General features: G+C 49.1%; 1 protein-coding gene across 1 annotated transcript in view; it reads right to left on the bottom strand.

Moving 5' to 3' along the window:
* Positions 1–1,722, bottom strand: part of sspn (sarcospan (Kras oncogene-associated gene)) — an 80,808-nt gene extending 79,086 nt beyond the window's left edge. Inside the window, exon 1 of the mRNA XM_055509943.1 lies at positions 1,513–1,722. The gene's annotated coding sequence lies outside the window, so the exon portion shown is untranslated. The remainder of the gene's footprint in view (positions 1–1,512) is intronic.
* Positions 1,723–15,272: the final 13,550 nt, after the last annotated feature.

Here is a 15,272-nt window from a genome sequence, read left to right as displayed (position 1 = left end):
ACGCTCACAGCTGACAGCGGACCTCTCCCTGCGGCGCTGAGAAAGAAGAAGCACGGAATCCGTGGCAGAGATGCTGCTGTCAGCTGGGCTGCGATCGAGTGAGCTCTAGTGTTGCCCTTCGGGGTTAATGACCAGCAAACAGTACGGCGATGGCCTCCTTCTGCTCTGATCTCTCTGACAGACCAGATGAAGCCGACCCACAACGCCCACATGCTCCAGCACTGATTTCTTTCTCCTCTGGCTTCTCATCTCTTCTCCTTCTGGTGACTTTTCGAGTGCCCTCACAGAAATCCACCCCCGAATCTACACTGGATGCTGCCCACAATGTTTTGTCAGTCCATTCTCATTTTCCACTGTTTCATTTCATAATTTTATTTGCCTCGGGCTTCTGTCTGTCCTCTATCTTGTGTGTTTTTTGTATTTTTCCTTCTCTTTCTCTCCCCCTCAGCAGCTCTGGAAAGTACATTCACACAGCTCAACAGTGACACAAGGACCGTCTCCTTCATGGCAGACCATGCTTGTGTTTTTTCAATTAAGCCAGGCTTCTGTACACTATTCATTTGGGAAACCATAATTCTCATGGCCCAGAAGAAACTAATGGAAAGTCGCTTAGGTTTTTTTTTCCAGGAGAGCTATCGGAAAGACCCGCTCCCTAAAAGCATGTCAGACTGGTGGGGATGAATAGTAAGCGTCCAGGAACTGTGTGTCTATGTGAATACAGAAGGCGTTGATAGGAGATGAAGGCCTCATCCAGGGGGTATTAGGGTGCAAGAGATCACGGGTGAATGGGAGCAGGAAGGAGGTGAGTGCAGGAATACAGATGGATGGATTTCCAAGGGAATGTGGATGAAAGTGAATGAGTCGCAGGCCGGATCTGGATTGCCCAGCGGGGAGGAGGACAGAGCCACTTCAAAGCCCGATGCCACTGGGCTGCACACGAGCACAGAATATCGCCTTTCTTCCATATTCGCAGGCACGAGCCCCGATGGCCTCCTGCATCCATCCGCCTTGGGCGGCAATCACCAGTTCAAATAAACACATCCGCACGTACACGGGCGACACGGCAGCACAATAACTCAGCCGTCTGCAACAGTTAACAGCTCGTTTGAAATTAGAGGGTTGTCACCGACAGGCTGTATATTACGCTAGCAGGAGGCCAGGCCGGCAGCCGGAATCGCTACAGTGATCCGCTCCAGTCATCTGTCAGTATGTCATGCTTCCAGAACTTCCCCAACCCACTTCTCTGACCCTCTTCCTTGTTTAGAAGGAGCCTCTGTCACCAACAGCATCAAGCATCCCTGGATACTCAGTCAGCAGCACACATCTGCTTTTGCATGCACTATACTGTGTGTGCACACACATACGCATATTAAAAGTGGGAGGGACTTGACCCAGTCAGCCCTTACTACGCCCAACCTGCAACACAATTAACGGGAGCAGTAAGACAGTGGAGGAAGGTGGAGAGAGACAGGCAGCAGCAGCATGCGGAGAGCAGGCAGTCTGACGTCTTACCTCACGAGCAGTGTTGTGCAGCCAGTAGGGGGGAAAGCGTCATGACTGTAGAGGTCTTCCTCAGCCTTTGTCTGTTTGGTAAGTCTCAGCCGCTGGAGGCGGGCGCTGAGGCGCACGGGCGGCGGAAAGCGCAGCAGCGTTTGGCAGACTTCACAGGCAGAGAAAGCAGCGGAGCCGCGCAGACCCCAGGCCCGTTGGTTCACGCTCTGCCTTGTGAGGATGAAAAGAGAAGACTTCATTACCAGCTGTAAGACCACGCCTCCACCCCTCCCCTCTCCCCCTCCTTTCCCCGTCTTCGCTTCCCTTCCACACTCCCAGCCAGTAGCATGCTCCAGTGCCTGTCCCCAGCCAAGAGAGGGGAAGCAGGCTGCCAAGGAAGGAAAACCTCCCATCTCAGCGGCTGCCAGCACCGAGCAGTGCACAGAGGGAGACGGGGTGTGTAAAAGGGACATGAAGAGACAGAGAGCTGGCAAAGAGAAACTGGTTTGAATTCACAAACCGTTGTTTGTTTACAATATGTACAGAGGATTGTTCTGCTTTGCTTTTTTGCCATTGAAGCACCTTGGTGTGTGTGTGTGTGTGTGTGTGTGTGTGTGTGTGTGTGTGTGTGTGTGTGTGTGTGTGTGTGTGTGTGTGTGCAGCCACTGAGCCCATCTCAGTGAGCAGTGCACAGACAGAGACGGGACATGAAAAGAACAGAGAGACACTGAGACAGAGAACGGACACCACTGGAGTGGTCGAGGGAAAAGTGAGGCAGTAGACTGATGGCGAGGCGGTAAAAGGCACACTGAGACAGTAGACTACAGACTCTAGGGAGGAGATAGTTGTGTGTGTGGGGGGGGGCGAGCAGTACAGAGAGAGAGACAGGGTGTGTAAAAGGACAGGAGTAGCAGAAGCAGAAGGACGCAGACAGGCAGATGGAAAGAAAAACAGAGATATAGAGCAAGACTGGCGATCCAGTTGACAGCTTTAGGAAGAAAAAAAAAGATGACACACTGTTTTGCTGGGACGGTTCAAAGTTTTGATTAGGATTTATTGGGCAGAAGATCACAGTGTGTGAGTGTGCTGAGTTCAAGGATGTCTGTGCGTTTGAGTTTCTATACATTCATCTCTTTCTTATGAATTTGCATCGTCAGCGCTGCGCTAACTGCTTTTGCTGATGACGCCCTATAGAATGATGGCAGCTCCCGCGCATCCAGGGCGCCTCTTGCCCTCCTCGTCATCCTCGCTGCCTTTTCTTCTCATGCCAAAGTGAACTCTGCCCATCAGACGGGGAGCGCAGGCTTAAAAGCCCTAGCTGTTTACTGTCTGTAATTATGAGGGGTTGGGTACACTCGGCCCAGGCTAGCTCTGCACCCTGCCCCCAGTGCCACCACAGACAAACCCCGGTCTGCCAAGTGCTCCACTTTAAACCGTGCCACAGCACAGACGGAGAGAAGTCGAGTCACAGAGGAATCGAGGGAAAAGCGCGAAGTTCAAAGTTTTGGACGCAACGGAGAAAAATGCGTTGGCAAAGATCGCTCGCTGCCCCAGGAGAGCATGTCTCAACAACGAGCGATTCACAGGAGTTGAGTTCGAGTTCCGTCCACGAGATAGCGGAGATTCATGTTCGCAGTTCTCGTTTCCACGGAATCGCGCTGCTGGTAAATGTCTGCAGGTCAAACTGCGGTTCACGGCTCGAGCGCCGACTGAAAACAAGAGCGCAGCACATCCCTGCATCCACCACGAGCACGAGGGAAGAGACAGAGGAGCGCAAATGCTACTTTACGAAGCAACGTGAGCGAGACGTTTCCAAAGATTACAAAGAAAAAAGAGACAGAAGTCAACAAAAGCACATGATGGGGAGTTAAGCAGGACCTTCTGGCTGTCTCCCACACCGGCATTAACACCTACACTGATGCTTTCTGCGGCACGATGCTGTCAAATTTACACGGGTCCACAAAACAGCACTTAAGGTTATGGGCTGCCTTCATTGTAAGCTGTGAAATCCAAGGCCTGGGGTTGTGTTTGAGACACTTGGACGGGGCTGGTAGAAGGATGGCAGGGAGAGGAGAGACGGACTCATTACAGCACATTTTACTGCTCAGAAACTCTAATCCCCCGAAACCAGGAACACGGACGGTCTCACTCTGTCTTTAATCTCGGGCTCAAGTGACAGAGAAAGGCTAATCCGACATCTAAAGGCTGCTGTTTGTTTACTGTCTGCCATGTAATCAACAATTGTCATTACCAGCGAGATGGTGCGCAGATAAAAGTGAAAATAAAAGCACAAACTGGCGATATAATGAGGGCAATTAAAAGAGTAATGACAGGCTGTCAGTCACAGTCTGACGCAGGGAAACAAGTGATTGTGTGTGAGGGTTGGAAACGTGTCTTTAGGGCTGAGGTGACATTTACTGCAAGAGCACAGTATAACATCCAGCCACTAGAGGCCCGGTTGAGCTGCGCCTCTTACAAACAGGCATAAAGCAATGTTTGGCTCCAACCCTCAGAAACAAACTCCCTCTCATCCTCCTCTGGGTTTCTGTTTAAAAGGAGGATGGACCTTTGCGCCCCTCGCTCCATGAGATGACCGTACCTTGCTCCTTCGAGTTATGGTTCATTTCCAAGCAGATCCTCCCGCATTTTGTCATTCGTTAGGATTTGTTATCATTTCTCCAGCATACTGTTACTGTAAGAATTCGGTTCAAAGATGCTAAAAAAGCCATGCGCGCATGACGAGAGGCGGCCTGGCGCGAGATCTGCTCGTTACAGGCAGCAGATAGAACGAGGCTGGATCTGGCTGATCGAGCTGAACGCCAGTTTTGCTGAGAAAGTACACAGTATGCGAGGAATTGTTTATGTCTTCTCAATATTTCGATACGCTCCAACCGTCGGGACTGAATCAGTCACATCAGGGCATTTGATGGCAGATGGAATAAAATGCACAAATGTACAACCTTTCGCTTGTAATGACTTGAATCAACAGCGAAGTCAGGGCAGACAGAATAAGAGCGGCCTCTGTATGACTTGGTCAATATGGAGATTGTTTGAACCCAATCACGGGGGTTTGTGCACATTAGCGCACGTACACTTGGCTTGTTTTATAAGTATTTTTAGTTCATACGAGGCAGTGAAATGCATTTTTCATACACTGGTCTGAGGCTATAAATGGTTTTCTCTCTCTCTCTTTCCGTCTCTGCAGCAGCAGAAGTTGCATTAAACATATAAAGCTTCCCTTTAGGGAGCAACACCTGGGTCAGAAAGACTAATTAAACTGCGACCTTTCGGAGGCAACGCGAAGGCAGACATTTATTAGTTCAGTTGCTACTAAATATACTAAACATATTTCTCTAAACCCAAAGCAGCACCTCATTAACTTTCACCTTCCCTAACATCAAACATAAAGTCAGTGTTTTACGCAGTAGCTACTCCAGCACATCGCGCACGTATCCCCCTACTGTAGAAAGGCTCCGGGGGCCGCGCGAGCTCAGCTCGAGTCGCGGCGAGGACGTTCAGCAGCAGGGTCACTTCAGGTCACGCTGGTGACACGCCCTGAGCGACCGCCGCCGATGAAAGGCCTCCTCACTGCCACTAGCACCAGCGCTGCTGCAACTGTCAATTAGGGGCACTGAGTGTAGGCACTGACTATATGCGGTGACTGTATTCCATGACTCACTGACTGCTACACACCTAAAATGTCCAATAAAAACAATTATATGAAGTCTTTAGAGGAGTTATACACACGCCGGAGTATTTACTGTTTGTGACCAGAGGGAAAAAGTCGTCCCGTGGGCTCCGACTGGGACGCGAACCCAAAGGTCTAGCACCTTTGTGCTCGCCACTGTCCTCCACTCTCATGCCTGGGAATTTCACACCTACAATAGCCACGACCAGCATCTGGCTGTCCATCGCACCACAGTGTGCCATTTCTGCCCCAGAGCGCCCGGCGACGCCCCCCCCCCGGGTCAAACGCTGGACACCCCAGCCGGAGCAGACTTCGCAGCCTGGCGATGTGTACTCGGCCCATTACGCGGAGCTGGAGCTGATGATGTTCCCAGCGAGACAAGGTCTATTTGTGTGAACTGCAGCTATTTTTAACATTTTGCTAAACACAATGAAAAGATAAAGTTATTAGGCTTCTCTTTGCGGTGATGCAGAGTCATCAAATTATTTATTCTTAGGAAAAGTCAAGCCATTTGTTAATCATGTTCACACAGTGAAAACACGATAATCACCACGCTGTGCCTCAGACACTGGTGTCTCTGGCTAAACTGTGGCTAATTGAAGGGTAACTGACTCAAAATGTCATTTATGTCTGGAACATAGTGATAAAGTGATAAAGTTAAATGCTAAAACACACATGGATGTTTCCTCCTCGGCTTCCCTCCTCCGTTGTCTCCGCTCCGTTCGATTAAAGCGTCTGGGCCGAGCGGCAGCGGGGCGGCGCACAGAGCCGCCATTGAACTGTAGCCGAAGCCACAGCAAAACAAACAGGCCGATGCCCGGCCATCATCCGCACAAACACGCCTTTCAATCCTTCCCCTCACTTTTGTCCCGTCAATACTTCACTCATCACAGAAACCAAAGCCACCAATGCCGACCTTCCCTCTGGCCCCCCTCCGAGCACACAGAGAGGTGAATGGCGTCTACTGTACCTTGCGCCGCTCCCCTCTCTGTGGGGTAGAACACACTCTGACAGGCCTGTATTTATGGCCGGCTGCAGTCGTGTAGGAATGAATCATCTAAAATCATCTCGCTGGATGTTCATTTATATTGAGATTTGGTCAGCTGTGTGGGTCTGCGTGTGTGGTCTGTGTAGAGAAACTGGGACTTGTGCGACTGTGTGTGTAGACGGGAGTGGAAAAATAAGATAAGCTCTCTAATGAGCAGCATCGCGTGTTTATTATTCTGCGTTTATTATCTGTCTGTCTGCACCGACGCATTCGCCACATCGCTTCTCTGTTAAGTCTGGGTTTGGGTTCATTGTCCTGAATCTCATCATCATCGTAGCCAGTGCAGTAGCAGGTATCCACTAAATGCATGAACGAATGAATGAGCTGCTTCACGACAGACTTGGAAAAAAAGGAGTGCAACCTTTAATTATGAACCCTGTAGCTTCAATGCAAAGTTAAGCTTTAAAACAAATATTATGAAGATAATGAAATAAAGTTGCAGACTTACAGAGAATCCTTGTCACACATCTAATTTGAGACCAGAGTTGCGCCGTCTGCTCTGCAACTCTTTATTCCTTAATTAGGGGTTTTTGTGCAATTTAGAATTCACAAGAGGAAAGGTGAGATATTATACTCTTGATTGATGTCCAGCAACACCCCACATATAACAATCCATTCACCGACTGCTTCAGAACCTTTTAATGCTGTCTAGTGCACATGCAGTGCTGCACGCATCACCCCGTGAATCCTCCGCTGCACTGTCTCGGTGGCTGTGTGGTAACAATGGGAGCTGGGGTGAGCTGAGGCAGTCTTCTCTGGTTCTTCTCCACATAAACCTTTAATATGAGGCCTCCTCAGCACCAGTCAGCCATCTAAAGACACTGTACCCTGTAATTGACCTTAAAAATACTTTCCGGGGAGGTCGGCAGCCAAGTCATTGGCCTTCGGCCCAAGCAGTGGCCACATCTCCCCAGCCTAGAGGAGCCTGGGAAGGCCTCGCAGGGTATTTTTAGTGGCCCTGTCCTTTGAGTGAAGCAGGAGATGTAGCTAATGCCAGTTTGTGTATAAACCACTCTACTGCCCACGAGTGGCCCTTTAACAGGCACATTTCCATCACCCACAGGCAAATGTTTCCTGAGGTCAGAGGTCGGGTACTGTATAGGCTAGGACAAACCTAAAGCGGACCTGACAGGGATTCAGGGTGGACTGTGGTGGAGAAACAGATGTAGGAGTTAACAGATACTAGAACATGGTCTGAGTGGAGGTGAGCTCAGGTAACACTGTGCTGCAGCGGTCGGTGCTGTCATGTCACAGATTTGGGTTGAATGATGGGTTTGGTCAGATGCTTTTCCGTGTGGAGCTTCCATGTTCTACCCGTGTCTTCAGTACTGCATGTGGGTTCCTTTTGGGTGCATGTAACTACTACTGTACACGCAGTCTGGAATCATTGATGACTGTAATTGTCCTGTCTTTACTGTATGTGTTGACCCCGTTATGGAATGCTGACATGTCCAGTGTGTCTGGACCGGCTCCAGCATCTCCACAAGCCTTATGAGGAGAGTAGTCGGGAAAATGAATGAATGTATACATCCACCACGGCCAAGAAGAGTAAACAAAAGAGGAAAAGGAAAATATTCACCTAATATTTACATTCATGTATAATGTATACACTATGTACAGTTATGTACATGGTAACATCCTGCTTCAGTTTCTGAATTCAGCACCTACTGTAAATCCCTATTTACATTTACACTAGCAGGATCATAACCAAGCCCAGTAGGCCTACAGAGAATAATAAGGCTGATCCATGTCAACATGCCTGAGTTGGAGCCAGTATTGTTCATCTTGATAAGCGCTGGAAATCACTTTTATTATATAATAGTCATATCTACTGCCTCTCTAAAGCTCTATCTCTCCAGTCACAAGTCACAAATATCAGCAAACCCATTCACAACCTCCTATTAAACACACTGGATGATGGTGGAGAAGTTGAAACTGCTTTAATGCTCACAGTGGTTCCTTCCATCGTACCACTAAGACTACATTTACTCAGTTTGCTGGACCTGAGGACCTCCTTGACACCGAGGAAAGGATTTCTGGACTAATGAAACTAAGGCAGACTAATGAGCTTAGTCTGAGTGTATCCAAAGCAGGTCCAAATTCCCCCTGGATGCTGCACAGGTCTAATTCACAGCTACAGGAAGCACATGCCTGAGGTTACTGCTGCCAAAGTTCCTGCAACCTGTAATTAAAACATTGCTGCAATTACTTGCTCCGCCATTTGCTGTTAAGAGCCAAGCGGGTCTGTTCAATAAAGACATGGAGATCATTAGAGAAGCTGTCTGGGCTGTGACAGATCTCGAACCCGTTGAAGCAGAGACCTACTACACTGGTCGGTCTTTCCACCGGCTGCATAGCATAATGACGTGTTCTGCTGCTTTTGTTGTGTATTTAGTTTCGGGTGAGAGACAGCAGATGGGCCGGTGTTTACTTGACGTGTGCACAATCACACGTTTGAATTCCTCCGAGCGGCACCGAAGGAGGCTGCAGTCACTTGTGCCTGTCTCTGCTCCTTACCAGCACAAACCGCAGGACTTGGCAGGCTGCAGCCGCACCAGAAGCCAGCTCCGCTCGGCTAACTATAGATTTCATGGCCTCCAGCAAAGTGCACTTTCTGATCTCCAACGACACCCAGGCAGCAGCTCCGCTGCGCCCGTGGAGCGGTTCAAGTTCTGAAAGAGTATCCGTAATGCTTTACAGTAACAGGTCATCTTTTATTATCTTCACATCTTTGTTTGGAGAGTCCTGTGGCCTCTTAATAATACACATGCATAAAGCCACCAAGATAGCAGGAAATGGGACAAAGAAAGACGGAGGGTAAGACTCTCAAATCTTCTGGATTCTCCTCCAAAGACACTGCCCCTGAGAATAAGGTCCGAGCCCAACAATAACAGAGGAACACTTTTGATCCGCTGCATAAAAGGGACGGCCTCGGAGCTGAGACCGGAGGACGGAGCGCTCGCCGTGGTCACTGCGACAGATGTGCTGACCACTCCTTGCCCATCTGTGCTGCCAGTGGCGCGCTGCCTGCTCCGGAGGACAGCGGGTTCAGGCCAGTAATTTAGATCAGATGAAGTAAAGCAATATTTCCAGATTAATATGAGCCATATTCCTTTAGAACTGTCCTTTCTTCTTCTTCTCCTTCCTGCGTTTTTTTTTTTTTCTTTTTTTTTTTTTTTTTTACATCTTACATGTCCAAAACCGTCTGGCTGAAGATGAAAGGAGAAGAGAAAAAGCAAGTCAGCGGGGAAAGATAACCAAATTTTATGCTTCGCGATGCAGACACACAGGATGGCCAGTAGTACTACAACACGGATGTTTCTTCTGTCTTTGCTGATCATCTCCTAAAACGCAAAGTTATCTGATTATATTGAACAGCTTCTTTCATAACGTGCGGTCGAAACGTGCACTTAGTGCTCTCGTCTTGACTTCATGACATAGACGGAGCCGATAGATTTATGCTGCATTCATCATTTTTATGTCATCTGGTGACGCTGAGTAAGTTCAACCGGGGAGGACGCTCTGAGCACTAAAACACCTGGAACCCATTCAGCCACCTGCGCAGCGCTCTTCCCCTTCAGTTCCCGTCGGTGCGACGCGCTCGAAATGTGCCCGCGCTCGAGAGGCTGATGCGATCTGCATCATATCACGCTGGAAAAAAAAGACTTCTCCAGCTGTGATTAGTCTGGCTTGGCAACGGAATCAGTAGTTGGGATTCAGGAAGTCACAGCTGTCCCTGTCCTGCAGCTGCCTGCTAAGCATGTGACTGGCTGCAGAACGGGCCCCGACCCGATCGTACACGCTATAAATCTCCCCGGCGTTCATCGAGCGGCGGTTTTTCTGATACGTGTTCTGATAATGAAAGCCACGTTAGGCCGAGCAGGAAGGAGCTAAAGCCGTGGATTAATTGGCATCTGGGCAGCTGGCAACGCCACACGGACGGACCTCACATGCCAACGTTTTCATCAGGCCGCTTTGTTAATGTATGAAAATTGCAGATTAATCGCCTTCCTTCCAGTCAGTACTGGGACCCATGATCCTCGGCCCCCGTTAAAGGTCCTTCACTCACTTACACACAGCAAGGCCAGCGGTCTGGCCACGGATCCTATTGCCTCATAGGGGAAGCACGCTGATGAAGGGCCGATGATGGACGTACAGCAACGACACTCTCCAGGTCTGTCATTACTCCACGCTTTGCTGCTCTTAAAGCACCCGAAGCCCATTGCTGCGTTCCCGCCGCGCGAGCGGCACCTCTGGAAGGACGCCACCGTCTGACCAATTCTGCTGATCATCGCCGGGCGATTAATAAAACAAGAGTTTAAGCCCCGCTTCTGTGATTCCAGTGTTTTCTCTGGAAGCGTCGGACCATCCATCTGCCGCTGCGCGATGGCGGTGATGTCATGCGCGGGGCTTTCGATTGGCCGGGCTTTGTTCACCCGCAGCGCTTGAACGGCACAATTGAAGAGTGGGTTTGAGAGGGAACATGAAATTAGCTGTGACTCATCTGCGGCCCCGATGTTATTATATTATTCCTCCACCAGTAGTGATTTCCATCTTTCTCAATCAGACCAAAAAGCCAAAGATATGCGTCTGTATCCGAAAGATGGAAAATTGATTTTTTACGGCCACGTGCTGTAGATTCCCCCTTCGTCACCAGTAACCTCGATGCATCAGGAGCGCAGTTAGCATCTGAATGTCCACCTAGCGCCAGAAGAAAGCTAATCAACGTCCATCCATATTATATGTGCTACGCTGTACTGTGCAAACCCAAATTATAGCATGGAACTGTCAGAAACACCGGTGGCGAGACTCCGCTCAGCGCGTCTCCAGCCCATCTGCAGGAACACCCACCTCACCCACACATTTCACTGCTTGGGCTTGACTTTAACCCCGTGACCTGTGACGGTGTGTGTTGTGTCCTGTGTATTTGCACATCCACTGTTCCTAGTGTAAAGGCCAAGGGACCACACCGGGAGAACAGAAGAGCGCTGCCTCTATAAACAAGTGTCAAATCAACCATTGCCTAGCTGCACTGTTTTTCCTACAACCTTCCAGCCAACAGTTTGAGGCTGTGTTTCATGAAACCTACTGTGGCAGTAGCGCGTCGAAAACGATTGTGTAACGCTTTCACCCCGTCTTCCCTAATTCCCGACGTGCTGGCAAGATGTTAATTACGCTCCCAGCGGCCCGTCGCTGCCGCACTTCCAGGACATTCCTCACGCGTGTCACGTCGCCCGCGTTCGGGTCTCGCGTCCGTACGAACGCACGGGCCGCACATTTGCGCGGAGGTAGCTAGCCAGTGCATGTTTAGCCTGGTGGAATGCAGCCTTGCATTGCTGAACGTGGCTGAGATTTATGTGACTGCTGTGGGGCGTGCATGTGGCTAACAGATGGTGGCATCCTGCTCCTCTTTCCTCCCTCAGAACATCACTGCTTACTCAACCTTCCCCACCCTGTCCCTATCTGCTGCTCTTTTCCCCCCGCTGCATCCGTCGCCCCCCCTCGCTAGACACCGTTAACCAGATTATCAATGCAACGTGCGCTGCAGCACCACGTCTGCACTGTCTGCGCTGAGACAAACCCTCAAACACAACTCTTATGATTTCCATCTCTCATGATTAATACTCGCTGGTGTTTTATTCAATAAATATTTGGCGCCGAAGTTGCACTCTCACGATTCCTGTTGCTAGAAAACTCTGCCTAAAGCTGCGGGAGAGCTTGGCTCGCGGCGGCTCATGAATGCCTGTTAATCACCGTCACAACGCCAGTAATCACAGCACCTCTGGACGCAAACTGTGACATAATTTCGACATCCACACCCTCAAAGCAGCTATTGCTAACTGTGTTTGACATGCACTTTATGGGTCAAATTGATACTGAGCAATGACGCAAAAATGCTAAGTCTGCGCTGACTCGTTCCATCTGTTCCGCTCACATCGGGCAGGATGGTCCTAGAGAACAAAAGTGAGCCTGCTGACTCCCATTTAGTCCTCACATCAGATGCCAAAGCCCAGAAATCTGGCACCCATGCATACAGTACAACATCAACGATGGATCAAACTATCCACGCTGGCAGCGCCGGTGTTACATTCAAACAGTGAAAGATTAAAACAATTCTGTGACCACCAAGCCAACACTGAGTCAGACAAGGTTTGTCTGCCGCTCGAAAAGAAGCCATTCGGTTTTAAAACCATCAAATTATATACCAGCTAAAACGGGCATGTGGCACACACAACCATTAACGCCAGCATAAAACGCTGACCTGTGGGAGCTCACCAGAGAACACTCACGCAACCTAATAAAAAAGCAGCCAGCGAGCGTTCCTTTCCGCACACCTAGTCTCACACCACGCCACATTTATGTGAGGACGCAAATAAACGCACAGATGCAATCAGAAAAACACGGTCAACGCCTGCAGATGCAAGTGTTCTACTTTGCTAATCTAAGTCCGCTCCGAGAGACTGGGAATTTACAGCTGTGTGGGTTTTTGTGACACACTGGGCGTCCTGCCACGGGAGTCACACCGAGGTGTTCTGAGCTGTGTGTGTGTGTGTGTGTGTGTGTGTGTGTGTGTGTGTTCATCTAGTCTCAGACCACAGAGCTGCAACCACCAGGACTTAATGACTTTTACTATTGTGACGAACACAGACCTACATGCAGCCACGCGTCCACACATGCACACACCCAACACTCCTCCATCATATTAGCCAAAGAGGGGGATACCTCTGCATCCCACTACCACTGTGAGCTCATCATGACTCTCTCTTACTGTATGTCCGTTTTAAAAGATGTTGAGTCAACTGAGTCACTCTGTGATCACTATCTCTCCTCCTCTCCTGACTCTGATTAAAAGATGATGGTTGACAACATGCAGAAGGTGAAGGCTGTTATTCTTCCTCTAATCATTTTTACCATATCTCTGCTTAGTCAGCACACTCCCCGCATGATTTCACTGCTGGGAGGACTGCTCTCCTCATTTGACCCACAAAAAGGGATTCACCAATTTCCTAATAGATGTAATAATAATGAAAAAAATGGAAAAAGGGGAGTTTGTAACAAATGTGTTACCCTTTGCGTTTAGTGGATCCAAAAATCCAAAGTACTGCATCTAAAGCTGCAGTTAGGAATTTTGCTTTTTTTACATGTGTTTTATTCCTTCAAAGAGAGGCGTAACATCTTCACACCCCAGCCTCTGGTTATCACCCAAATGCTCACATAAGGTGTCAAGACATGTCACGGGCTGCACGCATTCACCAAAACACTTCACATCATACACCTGAAGTTTAAACACTGTATATACAGTATTAAGTCATTCACTAAAATAGAAGCCAATCAACTGCCCTGAAACTAAATCGTCTCCCAAAATACGAGCATGTGAAAAGATAGACATTAAATTATGATTTATGCTTTGGAGTCACATGGACGTGGTCAGCCCACATGAAACCAAGCCTGACATTTATTTGAGCGCATTTTCTCTCTTTTTTTGGTTTCACTCCTTTCGCAATTGTTACTCAACAGTTTTAAATCATTGCTATGTGCAGTAGCCAGAACCCAAAAGGACACAATGAGAGCGTGCATTGGCTCCGGAGCATTGAGAGTGATTTCAAATCTAAACTAAAGGAGTGATACATTAAACAACATGAAGATCTGTTAAATGGGTTCAGGCTTTTCGCAGTCGAACGGAGGAAACACTTATCTGGGAGGAAATGCTGAGCTCGGCCTGTGTGAAACTTTGCGGTGTTTAGTCAGAATTGGGCCGTACTCCAGCTACGTCTGCGGGCTCTGATGCCATTTGTTTCTAATTTCCTGCAATTTACTAGATTGGCACTTTATTTGGTCGACCAGAGCCTGATGCTCTAATATCAGCGGGGGAAACAGGAACAAACATCCAATATTAGCGGGTCCTCCAGCATTTCAGCTGGAGCGCGAGACGTCATAACAAACAGGACCCACCTCCCGGTGCCCCGTGCTTCACATCCAGTAGGCCCAATTGCCTGCAGCTGTTTATCCTGCAAAACCTCCAGCTCCTCGCGCCGTTATCGGCATTATTACAGGTTCACACACTGTGTAATGAAGCTGAGATGAGCAGTAATATTGCCCACTAGTCAATATTTACAATGTAACAAGCCAGGCTTGACACTGGGTGCAACATGGATCCTGGCATGCTCCACATGTTACAGCAATTTAATCGGAACACTAACTGCTTGCAAGCCTATAATTGGATGAATCATTTCTTGGTTCGCTTCCACGCCACGGTGCAGCGATGCCACAGAGCTGACCTGATTACTGCACTGACAGCACGAAAAAAAAAAAGAAAGCCTTTGAGGAACATCTTACTGTACATGTCACTGCATCCTCGCTCCAAGATTGTTTTCTTTGTTTGACAATTATAATCCCAGAAGACTTATTGAGTTATTCTAACGCCGCATGCATTGATGAGTGGGGCGGAGCAAGCGGGGGCATGTGTTCCGCGTGGAGACAGGCGGCGAGACCCCGTCCCTGCGTGTGCGTGCAGATTCAAGAGGCCAGTCGGCTCCAGGCTTGGGAGACGGTCCCTAAACTCGACTTGGCTTTTAAATTAAAAACACACCAAATTAAAAACAACCAAGGGTGTGAGAACACTGAGATCCCAGCATATCGCAGTGGGTCATTGGTTAAGCCCTGATTTCTGCGAGAGGAAAGAAAAAAAAAGGGGGGGGAGGAGAGGAGGCAGAACCAAGAAAAAGAATCAAAAATAGAAACGAAGAGGGTTTTAGAAAAGCAGCTTCAGAGGTTGTAATTGGCTAATGAGAACCACACCGCCGCCAGACCAGAGCCACAGAGGACAGCAGGCACGGAGGAGGAAGCATGGGCCAGCGAGGGAGGAGCCGGCGGAGGAGAGGTGATGTGAGGTAAAACGCGCTGCGCCGATATGGTTTTCATTCCAGCAGCTTTAGCTGGACCGCTGAGGAGCTCCGTGTACCAGGCCAGCGCTGCTGTCACACAGCTGGACAGCGACTCCTCGCCGCCCCCCTCCTCCCGACACGCCCGTTCGCTCTGCACGGG

Source organism: Betta splendens, chromosome 6, assembly GCF_900634795.4.
Source record: "Betta splendens chromosome 6, fBetSpl5.4, whole genome shotgun sequence".
NCBI classification, from domain to species: domain Eukaryota; kingdom Metazoa; phylum Chordata; class Actinopteri; order Anabantiformes; family Osphronemidae; genus Betta; species Betta splendens.
This window is presented reverse-complemented; position numbering and strand designations above follow the sequence as displayed.